This window comes from Thunnus albacares, chromosome 23, assembly GCF_914725855.1.
Source record: "Thunnus albacares chromosome 23, fThuAlb1.1, whole genome shotgun sequence".
In the NCBI taxonomy this organism is placed as follows: domain Eukaryota; kingdom Metazoa; phylum Chordata; class Actinopteri; order Scombriformes; family Scombridae; genus Thunnus; species Thunnus albacares.
The window spans coordinates 24,723,457-24,740,205 of record NC_058128.1 but is presented as its reverse complement, the minus strand read 5'-3'; the positions used below and the strand labels follow the sequence as shown (position 1 = coordinate 24,740,205).

General features: G+C 39.5%; 1 long non-coding RNA gene across 1 annotated transcript; it reads left to right on the top strand.

Moving 5' to 3' along the window:
• Positions 1–238: 238 nt before the first annotated feature.
• On the top strand, positions 239–15,398 carry LOC122975176. The gene is made up of 4 exons (XR_006400583.1): positions 239–531; positions 5,200–5,350; positions 10,525–10,647; positions 14,691–15,398. It is a non-coding gene; the product is annotated as an uncharacterized LOC122975176 (long non-coding RNA).
• Positions 15,399–16,749: the final 1,351 nt, after the last annotated feature.

Sequence of the window (16,749 nt, the reverse complement as noted above, 5' to 3'; positions counted from 1 at the left end):
AGCGTGGTGATTTTTTTTATTCACACCAAGTTCCCCCAAACAAGAGTGGCAAAAATATTTACAGTGCAGGAGTGGAAAAAAACCCTAATAACAAAAAAAAAGTATTTACACGACAGGTTTCACACTGGCAGTTTGTCACCCACATTGTTACTAAGCCACGACCAAAAAAAACCCAACCAACCTAAATGAGCAGAGCTCCCCCTTATATATTCTTAGCCCCCTCCCCCGGGCAAACCAATTACCAAATTATAGACTCCTACAGTCAAATTTGACAACACAACAAACATAAATTCAAAAATCAATGATATATTTTGCATACAGGAAAAATGGCACTAATCGCCCTCCATACAGCGATGGCCCAAATACCCCCAAACCAAAATAAATCATAAAATATCAGTTCATACAATGTCGATGGTATAGTCCATGGTCACCTGACCCTCTTAAGCGCGCCACCAAGCGCTATTTATAGTGTGTCCAGGAAGTGCCTCAGTTTGGCCCATGCCAGGAGGCAACCAGAGGCAGCAGCAGCAGGTAAGTGTATATGTGTGTGTGAGTGTGTCGCGTCAGCGCCGAGTGTGCACCCTCGAACGCCTAGCGTGCAGAAAAGAGTTCGGACAGCGGGGAAAAGTTTGTGGGAGTGCAGGACCGCGGGACACAAGTGCGGGCCTGCAAGGAACAGTTTTCACCGGAGCATGGCTCCGCAGGAACAGTGGGAGCGCTGCGCGCTGTGCGCTCCCGGCACCAGCGGGAGAGAGAGAAACGCACGCCGGTTAGGGCATGACGGAGCGTTCACGGGCGTCCCGTCACAGTCACATATTAGAATATTATTTGAGTAAAAGTATCTGATATTTACTGTATTTAAGTATCAAAAGTAATTCTGATATTAAATGTACTAAAGTATAGAAAGTAAAAGTACAAGTAAATACTGTTAATAAAAAAGCAAGCAGTCAGAATTTTGAGAATTATTAAGTTTATTCTTTTAAGCATGGACACCACCAAACTTTAAAATTTAAAGAACAAAATCCACTTTTTCCTTCCCTCCCATTCATTTGTCTATCTGTCCGTCCCTCCCTTATTCCCTACAGTAACCACCCAGTCATTACTTTAAACTTAAAGATTTGCTGTTCATCTTCATAACAAGTGTGTTTTCAAAATTTTGAGAATTCAGTCTCGCTCTTGGGCTGAAGACAAGTCCTGCAATGCTAAATAGCCTTTCACAGGCCACTGAGGCCAGTAGGTGTGTTCAGCTTCACAGATAGCTTGCACACAGCTGGGAAGGATTTCCATGTGATCTGCTGAACCGGCCAAGTATCCGCCCAGTTTTTTTGAGCTGTCTTTGCTTGAGACGACTGCAGGGCAGAGGAGAAGTCATCTTCATCAGATGAACTGGACCTGGTGGCATCACCTAGCTGCAGGGAGGGTTCTTCAATGTGCTGCTTGATGAGGTCAATTCCTGAAATATAGTGAGGATGAAAATATAAATGATAGGATTAATACAACATTCTAACATGTAATGACCCCAAGCTAAGTTTTTGTGCTAAATAGAGTTTTTTTATTTTGAGGTTTATAAATTTAGTTTCATGCACTATCCATGCATCCATAATTGATCTGTGAATTTGCCAATATTACAAAGTGTACTCTGTTAGGAATGAGAGTTCAACTGGATTAAACCCTTGATGAAAACAAAAACACTATATAACACTATATAAAAACTATTTCATCAGATTCAAGAAAAAATTGCTGAATGAGTAATTAACTAAAATGGACCAATGATAAGTGGAAATTGGGATATAATGTGAAACAAGTCCCCAAGAAAGGGTGGGGAAACACATTGACAGTTCGAGACATTCAAGCCCATGCAAGCCTTTGTTTTCTGGCAGGACGCATACCCTAAAGAACTCAAAGACACCACCCATCATGGGCGTCTATAAAAAGGGACATTAGTGGCTCCTCCCTTCCAGCACAAAAAAACCCAACCCTCGTTCATTGAAAGGGATTGGTTTTATAGTCAAAAACTCAAGGTGTGGTATCAAATAAAAATAAAAAAAATCAAGTTGCCAAACACTTCCATTTCAGCCCCCATTTGCTATAATCTCGCATTTCCCCTTCACAGCTAGATGCTGTTTTTTTTTAACCTGGAAAAGGAAAGGCCTTGTTACTATTAATGACCTGCACACTGATTCTTGTCATTTGCTCAGCTTAAAGCAAAATTTACACTACAGTCATCCCATTTTTTCAGGTATTTACAAATCAGGAACTATGTCAGAGGAAACATTTAAAATTTTGAAACTTATAATTCTCCTGATGAACTTCCATATTGGCAACTGAACCTTATGCCAAAAAGCTGGTCTCTATGTTCGTAAATATATACGCGGGTCAGACTGCTCCACCTACACAGCACCTGAGGACATCTTGAGAGAGTGAAATAGGAGTAAAAATTCTATAAGACGCATGGGCTGAATTAACTGATGTCATTGAAGATATCATTTAATTCAGTATAAGGTCATATAAAGACTCCATTATTCACATGTTAAATTACATTCATGGAGTTCTGCACCAGACTCTAGACTAGACCAGTTTTTCATTACTACTCTGATGTTAATGGACATGATCTCCCCCTTATCCTGAAACAGCCATTCTAAGCTGGTCACAACAACCAGAAACTAACCTAACCTAACCCTACTGGGGTCACCCGTAACATCCAAATGTATCTTCTGGTGATCATAAATTCCACGTAATTCAGCAAAGATGCTTTTTTTATGGACCACAGTGGTAGTTGAGGAAAATTCTGGCATGATGGTAGTACAATACAGAACATAAATCTTTCCCCAAAGTATTGAGTAATATCCTATGGAGACCATGAATATATGTACCAAATGCCACAACAAACTGGCTTAAGGTTGAGCTGACTGGCAGCATTTTGGCATACTGATGAACAAACAGATTGGACAGGATACTGTACTGGATGATGTAGAACACAATTTATGTTCAATGCCAATGTTCAGTGATAATGCAAGAAAAATTGTGCCCATTATATAGTATAGGAATAAAAAAGTTTGTGGAGATCAATGTGGTGGATGAGTTGTTACTTCTCTGATTTTCATCAAGGAAGAATAGAGTTTACATTATGTCTACCATGTATGACACAGATTTGCCTATCAAAGTTCATCAAAGTTTACTGTAACTACATCCAACTACATCCTCCATAATTCTGCCTTTTATGCATTTCAAGGCTCTGGCAGCAGCAGGCTACACAAGGTAGCCCAAAGGCTCTTTAGCTCCACAACCATGTTCTCCAGCTCCTCCTGGGGAATCCTAACGTGTTCTCAGGCCACATGGGATATATAATCCCTCAAGCATGTCTTGGGTCACCTCTATGGGGGATGCCACTTCGACCCCTCCCTATCAGACCACCTCAACTGCTTCTTTCAATTCAAAGGTGCAGCTGAGCTCCTCACCCAATCTCTGAGGGTGAGACCAGCCACCCTGCCACTACCAAGTCCATCCAGTACAACACCCACATAGCTTACCCTCCTTTCTGAATGAGGCTCTGAGATAACTGAACTCCTTTACTTGGGTCCAGCAACTCACTCCAACGGGGAGTAGAGTCGAGTAGAGTCCCATAGCCTCAGACTTAAAACTTCAGTGTATCTGTTCAGTAAACTGTGCATGACAACTAAAAAAATATGAAACCTGTGTAGACTGGGTTTAAGGCCCCATTGTTAATGGGGTAAAAACATGAAAGTATATGGTGAAGACAAAATAACAGGAACAACTTACAGTACAATATAAGTAATCATATCCAATTTGACAAAAAAATCTTATCACAAGGTCTGCTTACTTGTTTTTTTCTGAAGCTTTCAGTCATTCATCAGTAGATGCAGTTTGCTCAGTTATCATGGAGATGGTTTACCTGTTATAATGTGACTTAAGTATTGAATTTCATTCAAAAACATGGGTCCTGTCTTTGGGGGTATCAGCAGAGATTTTAAGGTGTTTAATGGTTTGTGGTAAGTACACAGAGCAAAACATCCTATTGCTGAAGGGGATGGCAGAAAGCAGCGCCTTACTGGATGATATGATGTTACGATATGGCTAGAGTTGAACCTGGCTCAACTTTTTGGCCGGACGACCCTGCATTTGTTTGCTGGAGCCCTCTGCTCTGGTAAGTGAAGGGGGGGCCTCTTTTTTTAACACAGGACCAATGTTGGTCTAAACACCAAACCAAAACCATTCATAGCATCAACTGGGAGGAGGTCAGATGTCAATCAGGAGTCAGTGGACAACTAGGAGAGATCAAAGAGGACATTCACATCCAAGAGATGTTCAGTACATGTATGAACTAATCTTTAACACCAAATCTTCAAACTGAACTAACTATATTTTTAGCAATGGAGCTTCTCTCAGTGGTGACTAAGAGCACTGTTATCAGCACACAGAAACAGTCATGATGTGATAACTGTCGCAAATAGTTGGCTTGGTTCAAGCTTATAAACAGTGCTTGTATAGGCCTGGTTTTATACTGATGTGAATGTGATAGCTTGAACCAGCAACACACTGAACGTAATGTACTGACGTGCTGAACATTGCAGCAGTATGACCACTTAGGTTAGGAAAAAAGGAAAAACAAACAAACATAGTCAGTTACTACAAATATTTTAAGTGAATTGAATGAAACAAGCAAAGTGAAAGTAAGTCCCACCTCTACCTTGAACAGAGACATGTATGACACTCCATTATCACATGACTGAAATTCTATACTTAGGTTGTGTGATAACAGATAAACCATCTCCATAACACCTGAATAAACTCCATCTGCAGATGAAGGCCAAGAGGCATGGCTGAGAGGTTCAGCGGAATCCAGTAACTGGATCTGGTAATAGGTTTTGCTTTGTTGTCTTGTCAAACTGATATTTCCTAGGTCAAGAATGGACCCTAAACCTTAATCCAATTCAAAACTTCTCTGACACAATTTAAACAGAGGTTGAATAGTACAAGCTCCTAAAAGGTCCTAATTATTTCTGGGTTGTATTTGATTGATTGAATTATTGATTGAATTATGTTGTTGTGCTCTTTGTATTTTGTCCACCTCCTATATATGTCTGTGTTTGTTAACTGGGTCACACAAACATAATATCCTATAATGTCATTTTGAGTTTGTGAGTGTATCTCAACTGACTGTGTGGTTTCCTTTTATAGCCTCCTCCACACTCTCAGTAAAGAGTAACTGCGAATTGGATTTCTCTTGTGGAGGAAGTCACAAACTCACTTTGATGTTCCGTCATTGAGTTACCCTGCATGAATGCAATCCAGCAACCCAGGGAAGAAGAGAAGAGAGTATATACCAAAGGTGTGTAGCAAGACATAAAAAACCTCATTTCAGCCATACTGAAGAAAATCCTCCAGGTGAGTATCTGTAACGTCACACTGAGATGTCTACTCAGTGGATGCACATTGCAGTTTTTTGATTATACAAATATTTTTTAGAGCCTGAGCAGCTTTGGAAGCAGAAATAATCTTATTGGCATGGTGACTTTGTGGTTTGCACCATCACCTCACAGTAAGGAGGTTCTGGCCTTCTAAGTCCTGCTCTTTTTTGTCCAGAGTTAACATGTCCTCTCTATATAGGTTAAAAGCAGATTCTACTTTTAGATTTTTTAATTTACAAGACTTTTTCTTAGTTGGATCTGTCTGACTGACTGTTCTATTTGTGAGTTTTGGTTAGTGGGATCCTTTCTCTCCTTAGTCCTTTGTTGTGGCTGTCTGACACATCTTACTAGATAATCCTTTGAGACTTTGAATGACTGAATGAATAAAGTGAATTAGAATGGCAATTTAGTCTGATTGTGAAGCTGCATCTTTCCATCTACTTTTCAACTCACAATTTCAGTGGCAGTTTAGCCAAGCTCAATGTCCCACATCAAACCAGATGAAGAGTCTACAGCCATGTTAGCAGCTCTGTGAGGCTGTACTAAGGTACATTGGTGCTCTGAGCTAAATGTTAATGTCAACATGCTAACTCACAAAGACAATCATAAGTGGTGCCAGAACATCATGCTTGGGGAGGCTACCAAATTAAGTGATCGAACGCAACATAATTTATTTGAAGGGACACTTTTAGCGTTAACTGGCATATTGTCATTTTTAACACTTCATTGGTGCAATGTTGCTAGACATAAATAATGAAAACAGTTTGATGAAGCTGTTTATATGATTAATTCTACTTTATCTCATGTTGTACATTGTAACATCACATCACAAAATATGACATGGCAGTTTTTACACCATCATGCATTCCAACTGCTGAAAGAATGCAAAACTAAAGTTGGAGAGCAGGTCATGACATACAGGACTGATGAGCTCCTGTAACTCGACATCTCCAGATATAACAGGCTGAATATCGAGTTATAACTGACCAGTCTGAAGTGTGTAGAGTTTTGTGTGGTTATTCTGTAGCAGCCTGGTTTCATCTGCAGGTGATTTAATGAAGGTAAACAAAGTGAATGACTGTGCGTAATGGCACTGTGCTCTGATGCAGCACTTCTCTAATCTATATGTTTTATCAACATATAGTTGCAGCTGTGAACAACAGATACTGTAATAATCACCCACATTCATTTATATATCAGTGCAGACTGATTTATCAGTGTTCCAGTTTTAACCACATTAAATGTTATTTCTGATGTCTATTTAAACACTACTACTGGTTGAAGAGTTTTTGATTAAAATGCCACAAGTAAAAGGTAAAATGCTACAAATAAAAGTGGCCAGTGAGGTTTTCAAGACAGGAGGGAAGACAAGTACTTTTCGGGACAGAGCTGTCAATCTCATTTGCACAGCTGATGTGGCCATAATGAAAGAATATTACATTAGGGGACATTATGAGACAAATCACCACAACAAAATGGGCAGTTGGAAAGGTAGCACAGGGTACAGTCGTGGTAGCAGAAAGAGGCTATAAGTGGCCTTTCTGGTAAGGCAGAGGAGCAGTTGCTGGTGTTATCTTGTCACAATGAAGATGCAATTCCAGCAGATATCTCACCCTTTCACAGGAGGATCCTTAACTCACTGCTGAGGACATGAAAATATGGCTCCTCTTCCCTATGTTTTCACCTTTGCAGTCACTGGCTGCAATAAAGACTAAGCACAGGATATGTTTACATGTGGAGAATGATGTTAGAGTTGCCTATCAACCATAACTCCAAGAAGAAGGCTAAATTGTGTGGTTCAGATGAGGATAAACATCAGCCAGGGGACAAACAAATTTACTTGCAGCTTGGGAGTTCCAAGTGAGTTCGTGGAAGGCATTTCTGTAGGTGTGTGGTCATGCCAGAGGCATCAGGTCAGGAAGAGTGATGTTCTTTCCTTATTATGCAGATCAGATGGAAATCAAGCTCTCCTTGAAACTGAAAATCCCTGTAACTGAATAGAAACTGTCAGCATGAAAAAAAAAACTGAAAGGAAAAAAAAATCAGAGATCAATCAAAGATTGTCATGTTGTTTTTTCACTGTAAATACAACTTTTTTTCAATACTTTAATGCCAGTGTTTCTTTGTTCAGTTCAAATTTTGTTTGTCAAAATCTAAAATTGCTGTCCTGGCTCTATAGAAACCAACAATTTATTCTTATTGGTAAATTTTTACTGACCATGAATAGTTAAGTACAGAAGTTTAAGTATTGTATTAGCAGCAAAATGTAGTTAAAGTATTAAAGTTAAAGTAGTGGTTTGGTTCCCTCGACTGAGATATCATTATCTCCACCAGGCGTAAGCCTGGAGGAGATCATGCAATCGGTTATTTGTTTGTGTGTATATAACTGTCCGCAGCTAATCTCACATACTACATACTACTTTTGTGCACATTTATGACTGTATGCTCAAGGACCTCTCAACTACTTTATATACAGTTAGCTAGTTTAGTCCAGTGGTTTCCAACCTAGGGGTCAGGCCGCCTTCAAAGAGTCACCAGGAAAATTGAAGGGTTGTGAGATGATTAATGGGAGAGGAAAGAAGAAAAAAAAAGGCAAAATATTAACAAATTAATCTGTAAACAAAACAAACAAAACAATTAAGAACTAGAACTCAAAATTAACAATGTACTAGTGAAAAATATGATGACCCTAATTTTAATACTTTTTTCAAAACTTTTTAAAATGGAGGAAATTACAGAACGACAAGTGGCCAACATTATCAGTGCACTAAAAAGCTCTAAAGCTAAAGATGCCTATGGGCTTGACACCAACTTTTTAAAATTAGACAAAGATTCCCTGGTACGCCCGATTACATATTTGGTTAATCTGTCATTCAGGCAAACAGTTGTCCCATCAGTTTGGAGGTGGCCACACTTACCCTAATCTCTAAATCTGGGGATAAAACAGACATGGCTAACTATCAACCAATCAGCATCCTTCCAGATATATCTAAGATTGCTGAGAAGTGGGTGGCAAAGCTATTGACTGAACATCTAAATAAAAGCTACACCCCTGTGCACCCTATGCAATTTGGGATCCGTGCCCACCATTCCACAGAATCAGCAATCTGTGTCTTCTTAGAAAAAGTTAAATTCATATTGGATAAGAGTTCCTATGTCGGTGCTGTCTTTCTTGATTTAAAGAGGGCATTTGATACCATTGACCACCAGATTCTTTTATCTAAATTAACTCACTTTAATTTTTCTGAAGAAGCTATCCTGTGGATGAAATCATATTTATCCAATAGAAAACAATGTCTTTGTGTTGATGGCACCAAATCTCCTTACTTTGACTGTCCTGTAGGGGTCCCACACAGCTCTATTCTTGGACCAATGTTATTCACACTATATATTAATGACTTACCCAATGCATGTCAAAACATCAATATTCAAATGTATGCAGATGATGCAGTAATTTTTACACAGGCAAAAGATGTCCAAGAAGCCTCCTTAACTCTTACATCACACTAACTGGTCACTTGCAGGTGTAACAACACTCAAACCAACAGAATTACTTTTCAAGAAAGCTATAAAAATTCTTGATTAAAAAAAACACTTTCATTCCAACATTGTAACATCCTGGAAAAATATCATGTATTAAGTTTTGAGAACTTCAAAAACTTTAAATATGCTTGTTACCCCACCTCATTTAGATTAATTTATTAAACAGAGGGCTGAAAGTGGCAATAGCACTAGGGCCACCACTAGAGGGGACTGTGTGGTAACATTTAGACACACTACATTTGGACAAACTGCGCTATAAGTAAAGGGAAGTAAATATTGGAATGGCCAACCACTTGCAATAAGGGAGTGCCCCATATATTCCACCTTTAAGTCTCATCGCAAACAATGGCTCACAGCAAACCAGAACTGTGAGCATTTTTAACCGAACATGTGAACAATGTATTTTGTCCCTTTATGCTGTGTATTTGTATATTTGTATTTGCATGTTGTTATTTAAACTGTTTCTTCTTTTGTCACCTGCCTAGGGAATACAGATGTTTCCATTTTTTGCTAACTCCAGCATGTTTACATCTTATATTGTATTCTGATGTGTATTAATGTGCTCAGTCCCTATCAAATAAACAAATAAAATAAATAAATAAAAATAAATTTGAACATTTATTGAAATGAAACCATGTGAGAAGTTTAGAGGGAAAAATCACTATTTGGTGGAGCTCTTAACAATCCATAGACATCTGAAATGTGACCCCGACTACACACTGCTTTTTGTAAGAGGTCAAAAGCCAAAAAGATTGGACACCACTGGTTTCATCTTTAACAATGTGTTGTATTTTAAAAGCTTGTTATATTATCCATTGTGTCAAATCTTCATCTGAAAAGTGACTAAAGCTGTCAAATAAATGTAGTGGAGTAGAAAGTACAATATTTCCCTCTGAAATGTAGTGGAGTGGAAGTATAAAGTAGCATCAAATGGAAATACTCAAGTAAAGTACTTCAAAATTGTACTTAAGTACAATACTTGAGTGTATATATGATTAGTTACTTTCCACCACTAGTCATTAATATTATGTATTCCTTTATGATGCCAAGTGTACAGAATGTTATTATTCATAGATCTGAGTTCATTCTGTTTCAAAGGTGCTTAGGTAACAGCTGATTTGTGATTTAGTTTAATAAGCCTGTACACTGATTGAGTTTGACACCCTTGGTGCGGCAGGTTGAGCATGATACCACAGATCCTGATAGAACTGAGATGTGCTTTCCAGTGGTCAGTGTGGATATTTGTCACTTATAGCCAAGAGTTAAATCAGTCAGTCAGATTATTTCTGCCTCCCCCATATGTTTGTGGAAGGAAACCTTCAGCGTGTGCACTGTGACTTTATTTGCCTCTGTTCTCTGTGGTCCAGCCCGCAAATATTAATCAATCAGCTTGTAAAATACCTGCTCAGTAGGGAGACTTTCAAATAATAAAACAATTTAGAGAAGGTAGTTTCATAGAAGTGACTGTCACTGAGGGAACTTGAGAGTCCTGGTGTCGCGCACATATGAATATGACGACCTTCAGTGTGTTTGTGCTGTAACTCCTCTGCAGGGATGAGGAGGATGTCCTGCAGGATGATTAAGAATTCCCTGCTGGCTGCTGGCTGCTGCATTAGTATGGATGCTGAGTAGGTGAAAGTCCTCTCTTGATGCTGTGACCCTCAACTGCTGTCAGGTATGCGAGACATCTACATCCAAACAAGAAGTAACTGCAAACACTTAAGGACGATAACAGCAGGTAGCTCAAAAGTAATGAGACCATAGAGAGTCCATAAGTGCTTCCTCATTGTCTAGACACTTTATAGGCCTTTGTACCCACCCCTCCAACACACAATCACTCTCTCACACACTCTCTCTTTCAACCACACTATCACTTCATCGGCGAGTTCATTTCCATTCTGAGCGCTCCGTGCTGGTGGGTCAAAGCCCTGATTGTGTGGAGAGCTGATGGAGGCAGAGACTCTCACTTCCCAGTGCCTTTATTATGGAGGAGGAGGCTTCCCTTGGGCTCCCTGCTCTTACACTACAGCCTCCTGGCTGCAGCAGGGAGGACATAAACGTATTCATAGCAGCCACACCAGCCCCTGGATTGTTTGAAATGATTCAGGTAAAGAGCTGGTGGAGCTGGGAGATGATGGGGAGAGGGAGGGGAGGGTGTTGGATTAGATGCAGTTCAGCAAGCTGGGTACCTTTGTTTCCCCCAGCCAATTCCATCTGACCATGGGAGAAAAGTGTGAGCGAAATCTTTTTCTGTCACGTTTATTTTCCATCCAGTTGCCATCATGGGAGAGCTGAAGAGAATGAACATGAAAAATTCAACGCAAATCAATACTAATTCAAAAAGCAGGTTTTTCATGTGATTAACCTGCAGGCCTGTATGTATGGTGCACATAGTATAAGCACAATATGTTTTGTACCAGCCATGATCATAAACATTTTTGATTATACATGGGTGGAATTAGATAAAAAATAATTCACTTTCTCACTGTTGAGGTTCTCACAGGTTTCTAGGAAGTAAATGTTTGAATAAACTTAGTGTTGTATAGAGAAACTGACCTATTTAGCCCACATTTATTAAAACACTACATTAATGGAATACCTAACCTCACTTGATAATATTAATTCATGCAATATAATGATTACTTAAATTTTGTTATTTTTAGTATTAGTTATACCAGTTCTGTGGCACTGTAGCTTCTTAAGCTAATGTTAATGTTAGCTTGACAGACTGACAGGATGAGCTAACATTGGCTTCACAGTTCTTGAGGTCTAGATTTGGAGATTCGGATGATATGCTTAAAATTATGATATGATGCATTTACACTAGGAGATTTCAACATTTGTGCCAGCTATTGGTCATTTACAGTTAACATCTACAGAGATACCTGCTAGCTGCCTGTCTGAAACTGATGTGAAGCATCATCAAAATAATTTATCTAGGGCCAGACCCACTATGAGGTTGGTGTTTTTGAACAGACACAGTCCACTGTCTACTTTTCCAAGCATCATAAGTTACATTCTTCTATCACAATACCATCTTTACTTGAATGTATATTGTTCAGACGCTGGCCTGCAAAGAACCAGACAAGAGCTGAGAGTTTATTTTTGCCTCAAGTAATGTCACTTGAGTCATCGGGGGTTGGGGCTGAAGACTACAAGTTTGAAGATGACAAAAATCTGGGGGGGTGGAGTTAGAAAGAAGTGAAATGGATGGATGTATTGAAGAGAACTGGTTATCGGTTTCCCATTATAGAGAAACTACCTGGATGTTGCTCACGCTTCCTGAACACTGGGGCCCATAGAGCATGCTCAGTAGAGACCACAGACTGTAAAAATATGGACGTAGCCACCGTCCCATTGGTTTCTGAAGAGTGGTTTTGAAGCTTAAAGTGAGCGGCTCTGACCATTGCCATCTTCGCAATGCCTGACTCCTCCTAACTCTCGGCTTATCCAAAATGGACAAAAGAGGTGGAGCTGATGCTGGCTGAATGAAGCCTGGTTGTTAAAACAAGCCACCAAGCAGCTAGCGACCTGTCACTCAAAGCAGCCATGTAAATGGTAAATGGTAAATGGACTGTACTTGTATAGCACTTTTCTAGTCCTCTGACCACTCTGCTTTTACACTATGTGTCACATTCCCATTCACACACACATTCATATGCTGAATGGGTACAGGGGCTACCAAGCAAGGTCCCAACCTGCCTATCAGTGGGAACCAACCATTCACACACATTCATACACTGATGGCACAGAGCAATTTGGGGTTCAGTATCTTAGTGGACGACCCGCTCTACCTCCTGAGCCATAGCCACCATGTCCTTACTTATGCATAACTTTATGGCTGAATGAAATTTAAATGGATGAGTTATAAAAAAAATCACCCCATGTATAGTTGTCATGAAAGGGTAAATTAGCTGTAGAGACGAAAACAGTTTTTTTTTTTTTTTTTACCAGGCTCTAAATATGTTTATTTCTGCTGTAAAGTTGGGCATTTTGGGGGATTGGGGATTGACTCGCTTTTGGTGCCAGCCTCAAGTGGCCATTTGAGGAATTGCATTCATTGGCACTCCTGCATTGGCTTCATTTTTCAGCCTCGGAGGTTGCCGCTTCGTAGAGACTTCCACTGGCCAAGCCAGCTAGCTTCCTGTTGGCGCTCCACTAACTTGAATAGGGTTAAAATAATTGAATCATGTCTGTTATTGGACTAAATGGATCAAATTTTGACAGTAAAGTATTCAGCCACTCCTTTTCCACTGATTGTGTGTGGGGAAAAGTGCTTTTTGGGCCAGTGTGCATCACCTGACAGACCTGAAAGATGTAATTACACGATTTGGTCAGTATGTCAAATTGGCTTCACAGCCTGGCGCTCTTTGGGGGCTTGGTACAGTCGAGTGAACTGAGTCAAGTTGCATTGCGGGTAATGAAGGCACCAGGTTTTGACAAAGAAGAACAATGTGTGGAATAAAAAAGATAATATGTCTGGTGCTGCTGCATCAATCTTGAGATATTGTGGAGTGCACTGCTATATCTGTGGAGTACTCTTTCAACATACTGTTAATGATATAAGTTGCCTGATTAAAAATACAGCTCTTGCAATTTGAAAATTACAATGGCAATTTTTATATATAAAAATAATGAATCCTTTTGCCCTAGTAACAGCACTCAAGTACTGTACATATCACCCCACTTATGCAGAAAATGCATTCAAATCTAGAGCACCCACCCACCCACTGCAGTTACCCCAAAACAACAGACACTCCCCCTCCCTTCACAGCTCTGGAAATACATTGCTCCAGCATTCCTCAATGTTCAATGACAGGTCGGTCCATTATCTGTGTAATATCATGTTGTCTGAGTTTGAAATTTATCAAGACAGCTTAATATATGTAACTGTGGCCCAACTACTGTCAGTCTCATGCTGTCAATCTCTAGATCTCAAACTGCAACTCTAAACAAAAATTACACATGTAATTATTGTTCTCTGAATTATGGATGATATCCAGACAGTATATAATAACTGGACCCTCTGTGGCAGGAGGATGAAATTAATCTCGCCACACTGCTCAGAGTTGATTTGTGTTTATGTCTGTCTTTGATTGGGGAAAAGTGCACCGCTAACATCAGTTACCAGGCTAGATAGCTAATTAGCTGCTCAACTGCAGCACATTAAACAGCTTGTAAACATACCTGCAAATGTCACTTTGGTCCTGTTAGCTGGTGTGCTTCTTGGCATTATTATAAAACAACATTCATCTCATAATGAGATGACTCATGTTATTTAAATCACCAAAGAAGCCTTAATACCTTAAATAGACAATAACAATCCATAATAATAACAATAAACAACCACCACACTTTTGGGTGATTTACACCTGTAGTGCAAAACTTAGACGTATAAATGAACGTCAGTTACATTCAAGCCCTTGCTAAACAAGTTCACACAATGCTGATTAAACCTGTCACTGCCAGGTAAATCTCTCTGTATTTCACAATGTACCAGAGATTTTACCCATGAGAACTCATGAAGGTGCAATGAGAGACCACTACACAGATGTACAGTAGTTGCTTACAGTGTAGCATAACTGCCATGTTAGTGCTGAAACATACGGTGGCAGTAGCTGAACCAGTTTCACAAACACATGCATGGCATTAATATGATGCTCAACATGAGCTCCGGAAACTTCTTAATAGGCTCTTGTTGCCCCTCTGAATTTCAAGGAACTGATTCAACCTTTCACTGCTGTGATCGTGAATCTGTTGCTGCATGAACTGAAGATAAGGGCTCTCATATGGATACACGGACACCTGGGATGCTGGATCATCGCAGCTCAGGGATGCATACACTGTCTGATCACATCCTCTGCGGCTCATGTGAAGGCTGCCAACGTGACCTGACTCTGAAGCTTGGGTTTGTGCTGAGACATTGTTTGTGTGCTGTATGGCATCACTATGCATGGACATTTCTGCTGGGGGGAAATATCAGCGGGCGGGTCAGGGATGGAGAATTGTTTTGTTTGCTTTTATGGGTTCATGTGAATGTCAGTGAATGTTAGTGCAGTGGGATGAATGACAATCCGCCTCCTCCTGCACTCTGATGTTTTCTTCACTCTGACCCTACAGTGTTGACAAAATGGAAATGATCAGGGTGTAAGGCAGATGATGCAAAGCGTCAGTGGAATAATGTGAAAGCTATCAGAGTAATGAGGTGACACTGAGGCTCGACCCCTCTTCATCTGTCTCTATTTGTCTGTGTTTCCAGCAGCCATCAGCCAGCGCTTTTCATTTCATGTTCTGATGTGATAGTTAATTTCCACACTACTGCATCCATGGCTGGAAGAAATACTCAGATACTTTACTGAGGTAAAAGTAGTAATACATCAATGTAAAAATAAGTTTATTGCTATAGTTGCATTTGAAAGTTTATTTGAGTAAAAAACACAGGATTGTCAGCAAAATGTACTTGAATAATCAAAAGTAAAAGTATCCTTTCATGGAATTATATTATATCATCTAAGTACTATGATGATACACTCATGTGTAAGTAACATTTTACTGGGTGGAACTAATTTATATAGCCTACTGGGCAGTTTAATCTGCAAAATCCTCAATGTTACATAGGAATGTCTCTCTTTATTCAAAGCAGACACAACAGTCCTAATTATTATTATTTTAAGAACCATGCCACTGTGGTTTTGCTCCTTACACCTGCAATAACTGATTTATTTTTTTCCTCCTGGGGGCAGTGGAAACAAATTGTGAACACATTGTCGACATATCATCACCTTTCAAGCACAAACAGTTGTTTATTTTCACATCCAGCCGTTACGGAGCAACATTATCATTCATTTGGAGTCGTATTTCTGTCCACCTGGTGAATGTAAGTCCAATATTCACTGTCTTTTAGTTCTGTTTTTGCTACCAACTCCTGAGGGAAATATCTGACTCTTTAGCTGCCAGATGCTCCACTATGTTTACCAGCTAGTCTACAGCTAACTGTGTCTGTTTGAGCACGAAGTGTACAGCAGATTTTTAGAGCTTTTTCTTTGAAAACAACACTATGAGAGCACTGAGAGTGAACCAAAACAGTTGCAGCCGGACAGCTAAACAATGAGCTGAAACTCACTATAAAGCCCCGTAAAGCCGAGAGGAGCTGCAGAGTTGCTGATAATTCTCTGTAAGTTCATCACTATGAGCCACAACCAACACATTACACACTGACAGCTCATACATTAGTATGCTAAAACTTTTAATTACAGCAACTTTAAATACAAATGTTGAATTGCATGTATACTTTTCCATTTTTGAATGCATGCAGTATATTTGCATGCATTATTTTCCACACTGTCCAATGTTGTCACTGGTTTCCATTCATGTCTGTCAATTAGCAGACAGCAGACTTTTCTCTAATCTTTGATTTTTGGTGAAATACTGGATCATTTGAACATTATTGAAATTAATTATTAATTGTTGAAATTATTAATTATTAAATTAATGTGAAAGTTTAAACTTTAAAAGCAAAAAATACTTTTTGGTGGAGCTGTTAACAACTTATAGACATCTGAAATGTGACCCCGACTACACACTGCTTTTTGTAAGATGTCAAAATTGTACAATACTTGAGTAAATGTACATAGTTACTTTCCATCACTGATGGACACCAATAGATGCCTGGAACAGTGGGAAAAATACAGTGAAATGCAGCATTATTATTTGGAAAATGATTGGTTTTGATGAAAGGCACACAGCACTTGTTGCAAATGGGCGAAAACATGCAACT